Source organism: Elaeis guineensis, chromosome 5 (genome assembly GCF_000442705.2).
Source record: "Elaeis guineensis isolate ETL-2024a chromosome 5, EG11, whole genome shotgun sequence".
NCBI lineage: Eukaryota > Viridiplantae > Streptophyta > Magnoliopsida > Arecales > Arecaceae > Elaeis > Elaeis guineensis.
In genome coordinates, this window is record NC_025997.2 from 342328 (window position 1) to 349713 (window position 7386).

The window sequence follows — 7386 nt, forward strand, 5'->3', positions numbered from 1 at the left end:
GTTAATTTGCTGCTAACCCTTTTAGAAAAATTTCCTAAATACCCTTATAGGATTAACGATTAAGATATCTCTTAGGTTGCATTTGGTAGCTGACAATCTATCCAGATTGCTAACAATTTAAATTAGACCCATCGGATAACTATATTTGATATTTATTTTTAATGGTAATCTATCTTGCATTAGTAATATGGATTACCTCTCATCAAGCAATCCAAATTGTCTAAAAAATAAGTGGCTATCCAGATTACCGATGATGCGGTAATTTGATAATAATTTTTTTTGAAAAAAATTGCACTTGCCCTTTTCTCTTCCGTGAAAACAAAACCCATGCGCTGCTTCTCTTCTCCTCTCCCATGCGATGCTTCTCTTCTCCTCTCCTCCCACGTCACCGGTGAGCTGTCCTCACATCGCCTCCAAAAAGTTTGCCGCCATCTAGCCATCGCTAGTGACTGGTAAGATCCTTTTTTTTCATATAGAACCTCCCCTCTCCCCTCTATCGCCGTCCTCAATGCCCCCCTCCCACCCCCCCAGTCCCACCACCATCCTCCCAGGCCCCCCCCACCATCTCTACCACTGTCTTCTAGGATCCCCCCTCCCCTCCATGGTATTTTCTTTTTCATATAAAACCTCCCCCTCCCCTTCGCCACCATCCTCTCAGCATCCCCTCCCCCCTCCAGCCCTGCCACCATCCTCTCAAGGCCCCCCCACCATCTCCACCACTGTCTTCTAGGGCTCCCCCTCCCCTCTGTGGCAAGATTTTTTTTTCATATAAAACCTTCCCCCCTCCCCTCTGCCATTGTCCTCTCAGCATCCCCTCCCCCCTCTAGCCCCACCACCGTCCTCTCAGGCCCCCCTCCTCTCCACCACCGTCTTCTCAGGCCCCCCTCCCCTCTGTGGTAAGAAATTTTTTTTTTCATATAAAACCTTCCCCCCCAACCCCTCCATCACCGTCCTCTCAGGGGGCCCCCTTCCCTTTGCCACCGTCCTCTCAGGACCCCCCTCCCCTCCGCGGTAAGACACCCCTCAACCTTGCCCCACCCCCCCTCCCCCCTCAACACGCCTCCATTCCCGTCTCCTCCTCTCCCTTCATCTTATCCAACCTCCTCTGTTCTTTTATTAATTTTAAATTTTATGTTAGTTTAACATATAATTTGCTGAAATATTTACTAAAATTTGTTGAAATATATTACTAAAAAATATGTTATTTTTTTTGTTATAATACTCTAATTTAGATGGATCAACTATCAGAATAGTTGCTTTCAAAATTAGCATCTATCATTGCAATGTACATCAACCTTCATAGAGCCATTGTTTCGTTAACTAGTATATTGCATACAAATTGTGTTAATTTATTGATTAGGAGAAGTAACAAGAGAAAAAGGATTGATCTTGGTGAGTATGATAGACATAAGATTAGGAAAATTAGTTTAAGGAAGATTGTATTTGATTCTGAGCTAGCATGTATAGAAAATACACGTATGGATAGGAAAAGTTTTCATGCATTATGTGATATGTTACAAAGTATTGAAAGATTATCAAGTACCAAAAATATGTGTGCTGAGAAGATGGTTGCTATATTTTTATATATATGTGCTCACCATGCTAAGAATAGAGTCATTAAAAGATAGTTTGTAAGGAGTGGTGAGACAATTAGTAGGTAGTTCACAGCTCTGCTGAAGTCTATTCTTTTTTGCCATAAAATATTACTCAAGAAACTAGAGACCGTTCCTGATAACTCAACTGACTACGGATGGAAATGGTTCAAGGTAATTTTTCTAATTATGTGGATAAATATTGTGTTACTTTTAAATTATTTAAGGAATACTTTATATTAACATAATAATAATATTTTTTTATTATAGAATTGTCTAGGTGTCTTAAATGGGACATACATTAGATGCACTATCATTGACATTGTGTTGCATAGATATGGAGCCTAAGAGGGTGGATGACTTGAATCTTTTGAAAATTTTAAAAGATTAGTGCACTAGAATAATATGCTAAAGAGTTTGAATGAAGTGGATTGATATTCAATAAAAATAAATTCAACCACAAAAGAAGAAATGCAAGTATAAGACATAAAAAATAAGTAAAGAGAAGTAAGTACAGCAAATACAAAGAATTTATAGTGGTTCGATGTCAACTTTGTACCTACATCCACTCTCCAAGTCTCTACTTGAGAATTCAATCCACTAAATAGATTTCAAAGAATACACCACATTGGAAACCTCCGACCCTTGCTATCCAAGCAAAAACACTTATTTTTCAGGTACAAGCCAACCCTCAACAATCTGATTCAGGGTTCGGATCAATCCAAATGAGTTTTGAAACCTCCAAAACTCAAAAATCCAAATACAATTTCAAAATTATAGGGTATAAAAAATTTAGCACACAATCTCCTTAAATAGATACAATAAATGTAAAATAAATATAATACTTAAAGGGAAGAAGCTTTTGCTAAGCACCCTCAATGAATTGCATACTTGATTAGAGCTGAAGAGTGGTTAGTGAAGTGATTAAATATTTTTTTTCTCTCTTTTAGGGTTTTTTGAGCTTTCATGGATGTGAGCTTTGAATGCTTGCAAAATTTTTTGATTTCCCACTTCAAGAGAATATTTATAGTCACCATTTACTCTTGAGAATGTCTTAAAGTTGGTTTAGAGCCATTGGAGGGTATTTAATGCGTATTAAATACACCAAAAATAGACTGAAAACTAGTCGTTATGAAGCTCATCCAGAATGGGTCATCCTACTGTGACTGGGAAGTCCCATGGGATGCCTCATTAGGCCAGACAGAAAGTTCAGTTTTCTATTTTGGTCTCAGGGTCTCAGAGATCGTCTCAAGTGGGTCGTCCCACTATATGAGTCATCCCAGATGGGTCATCCCACTGCATGTCATGAGCCAAAAAGAAACATACCGGCTACCCAATGAAAGGAGATGAATTAGATGGATTGTCCCATTTTGTACCAACCTAATTTTTCATACATTTAAGATCCAAAACTTATCTGAACACTTTCAAATACTCTCAAATGGATTCAAATTAATTTAGACCTTCTCAAAAGTCTTCAAAAATATCTCCAACTATAGAAACTTTAACTTTGACACGTTTAACAAGGCTTTTCAAATCCAATCTCTTGGACTATCTAAAATATCATAAAAAATAATCTTCAAAGATAAGAAATACATTAGTAGTCTCCTTAAATGGTTTATGATCATCAAAATCAATTCTTGAAACAACAATCTCTTCCTTTTTTATGATGACAAAATATTTGAGTATTCATAAAATATATCTTTAAAGCTCAAAAAATTTTGGATTTGTGGAGCACTAGTAGAATTATGCCAAAGATTCAACAAAGAAGATTATGATATACATATTTTCAGTAAACTTTAATAATTTAATTAATTTTGCTAAAACTATTTATACAGGTATCAGAGTATTTCAAAAAATTATTTTTATTTAATCAAAATTCTCTCTCCCCTGTTCATATATAAAGAGTGTTCAATTTGAGAAGTTTTCATATTGAAACACAGATGGTTCATAAAAGAGTTTAGTTCTTTTCTTCCTTGTTTTTAGTATCAGATCAATAAATATGAAAAGAATGTTTCTTTCTCTTTTTCTTATTTTGAACTTAAAGCAAGAATAACACTACTTGAATAAGAATAAAAAGAAAAAAATTGGAGCATTTTGTAAAATAAAAAAAATAGATGTATCGGGTCAATTTAGTATCAATGCAAAAATGAATTTATCAGAGCATTTAAGAAAACTAGATGTATCAGAATAATTTTTCAAATATTATCAAAATGAAGGTAAAAATAAATATATCAGAGTAAAAAAAATGGGCGTATTAGAGGCGTATTGAGGGCATATCAGAGCAAAAAGTTTAAAAGAGTTCAAAATAGCAAAAAATTTTAACAAATATAGATGCAATATACTACTTTTACCGTTATTTCTCCTCCTTTTTGACATTGCTCTCCCTTTTTGATATTTTACCATTATTTCTCCCCCTTTTTGACATCATCAAAAAAATAGACTAAGGGAATAAGATTTTTCAAGGTGGAAGATCAAGTATCAAAGTAATAGATCAAGTATCAAGTATAATAGTCATTCATCCATCCAAAAAGAAATGATAATAGGCATTCATTCATCCAAAAAAAAATAAGTTAAATGAAAACAACCTCATTCATTTACACCAAAAAGAGAGGTTACAAGAGTCATAATGAGCATAAAGCTCTCATACATCTAATCTACATAATATAACTAAGTAATCTAATACTGTTGCCCAGCTATGCAACCCAAGAGGGGGGGTGAATTGGGTTTCTAAAAATTTTATGCTTAATTAATTACTTATGATGAATGAGAACAAAGACTTTAAATCAATATTAATTTTCTAAAGCAAGAATGCAAGGATATAATAAAGAAATAACGAGAAACAATAAAGCACACCACAAACACAAGGATTTATAGTGGTTCGGTGCCAATCTTGCACCTACATCCACTCCCCAAGCTCCTACTTGGGAATTCTAATCCACTATACTTGTATTCAACCTGAATACAAACCGTCGGAAACTCCGACACTAGCTATCCCAAGCTAGTCTACTTATTTCCCGGGTACAAATCAACCCAAAACACTCCGATTTCAGGTTCGGATCAACCTTCTCTTGTTTTGGAAACCCTCCAAAAATAAGAACAATTACTCACAAATATTAAGATAGTTTAGAGCACAAATTAATACAATAACAGCTCCTTAAATGAGCGAATATAACAATAAAAATACTTTACTCAAATGAAGAAACCCTTTTTGGATTTTCTCAAGGTGGATGAACGCTTGAATGAATTCTTGAGAAGAAGATGATCTTTGATTGAAGACTTCTTGAAAGCTTTGAAAGATCTCTTGATCAAGGTTGAACAATATGCTTGAAAGATCCTCTCTTTGAATGCTCTTGCTTTTCTCTTTCACAATCTCTCTTGTATATTGTGGATCCTCTCTCTTTTTCTTTTGGGTATTTCTTTGATCTCAGGCTTTCTCGTGTAGATTTTGGATCCTTTTGTATATAGGTTTGATCTCTCCTTTTTGATCTTTTGATTTGATCTTTTTTTTTTCTCGATCCTCTTGTTTTCTTTCACCTTTAGAAACCTTTTTATAGCATTAGAAACAAGAGAAAACATATTAGGCAGATAAAGAGCCGTTAGAGCAATTTTAGGAAGCATAAAAGGCAATTAAAACGGGCAAAAAAATAGCCGTTGCTGATATTTTCCGTCGCAGGGGTCGACTCATGAGTCGACTCATGCTTCAGGAGTCGACTCATGAGTCGACTTCTGTTGCAACAGCCAGAAACTCTGATTTCTGGATTATTTGGCCCATATCAGCAGAGGTCGACTCATGAGTCGACTCATGCCTTGTGGGTCGACTCATGAGTCGACTCACAGGTCGTGCCAAGCCAAAAATCCAGCGTGCCATGGGTAATTTTTGCGTGCCAATCAGCTCATAGTGTCATGAGTTGACTCATGAGTCGACTCATGCACTTCAAACCTTCATAACTTCAAAAATATAAGTCCAAAAATAATAAAATTTTCACCAATAGATTACAAATCATTAGTTCTACCAAATGATACTATCAAATCAAAGTTTTAGTAAAATTATGATTTTACCCCTGAAGAGCATAAAGACTTTTTCAAATAAAAATATTTGTATCCCTTCAATCTGCTTTGTAATCATCAAAATCAATCTAGGAGCAACAATCTCCCCCTTTTTGATGATGACAAAACATTTGAACAAAAGCATTTATGTGAAATACTAAATTCAAAAGAATGCATTATAGGTGTATATTCTTGAAAAGAGTATGATTCTTTTGGCATGTAATATAAATGGTCATATACAAAAATAATTTGTCCATTTGCTTAAGGATTTGAAGATATGCTCATTGGATTATGTGATTTTGGTGTTAGAGCAAAAAACTTGTTTTTGTTATCAGATTAAGCTGTATTTTGAAAATTTCATTCTCATTTGATTTTAGTTTTAGCATCAGAGTAAAAAAAATACTTATGTGCTTTAATTGTTTTTTGATACAAAAAAAAATTATGTGTGCCGAAGCATGTTTAAGAGTTGATTTGGAAACTGTATTAGATCATTTTGAGTTTAAGATGTATCAAAGCAAGAGAAAATAAATTTTGCAATGTATCAGAGCAAGAAAAACAATTTTACAAAGTTATCAGAAAAATTTTACAATGTATCAGAGAAAATTTTATAATGTATCAGAATAAATTTTATAATGTATCAGAGCAAGTTTTATAATATATCAGAGCAAGTTAAAAAAAAATTTTAAGATGTATCAGAGTAAGATAAATTTCTTAAGATGTATCAAGGTAAATAAAATTTCAAAAGATGTATCAGAGCAAGTTGTAATTTTGAAGTATATCAGAGCATATTTAAATTTTTAATACAAATTAGAGCATATATAAAGAAGTAATTTAAAAGTTACTTATTTGCATTGTACTTAGCATTGTATTTTTTTTTTTTTTTTATATTGTTCTTTAAATTTTTAATTCATTCATTAATTTCTCATAATTTGTGGTTTTGATTGCTTTTTCTTTAATTTCAGTTTGATACCAAATTTCTCTTTAATTTTTGTTTAATAATTTTGTTTAATAATTTCTCCCCCTTTTTGACATCATCAAACATGGTTAACTTCTCCTTTTTCTAAAAACATTCTTTAACTTCTCCCCCTTTAGAGTTAATCACAGATGTTTGCTCTCCCTTAATATAGCAATTATTAACAGCAAACAACAATAAAGAGAAGACAATATTTCAACAAGGAGAATATATATAACCAAAATATGATCAACATCATTACAAAAGGTAGAAATATAAGTAAAAGATGATTCCATTAAAACCATAATTGTTTCAATACATAGTTCATTTTATAAAAATCAACCAGCTAATTGTCAATACATGACTCCTAGATACATATCCTAGAACAAGACACTAACACCTAGGACCTAGTAATGATCAAGACAAGTCATGGATCGGAGTCATCAGATATGGGATGAGAAGCTGATGGATCAGAAATGCGTCCTCTACCCCTTCTGCCTCTGGCACGAGCAGGAGAGCGAGATGAACTGGGTGGCTGAGTACGCTGAGATGCTAAGGACTGAACAGAAAGGGTGAGCCGGATGGAATCAAGTACGTTCAATGCTCTGAAAATAGATTGAAGTAGAGCAATGAACTGAGTGGTAGCATGCTCACTCGATCCTCGGATCTCTTTCCTTAGTAACTCATATCCTCCCTCTAGTGCTCCTCTGAGCCTTCCAGCCTCTGCAGTGAGGTCTGTGACCTCAATAGTTGACTCCTGTGGCTTGGGATGGGCCAAAGCAAGGACTTGCCCCT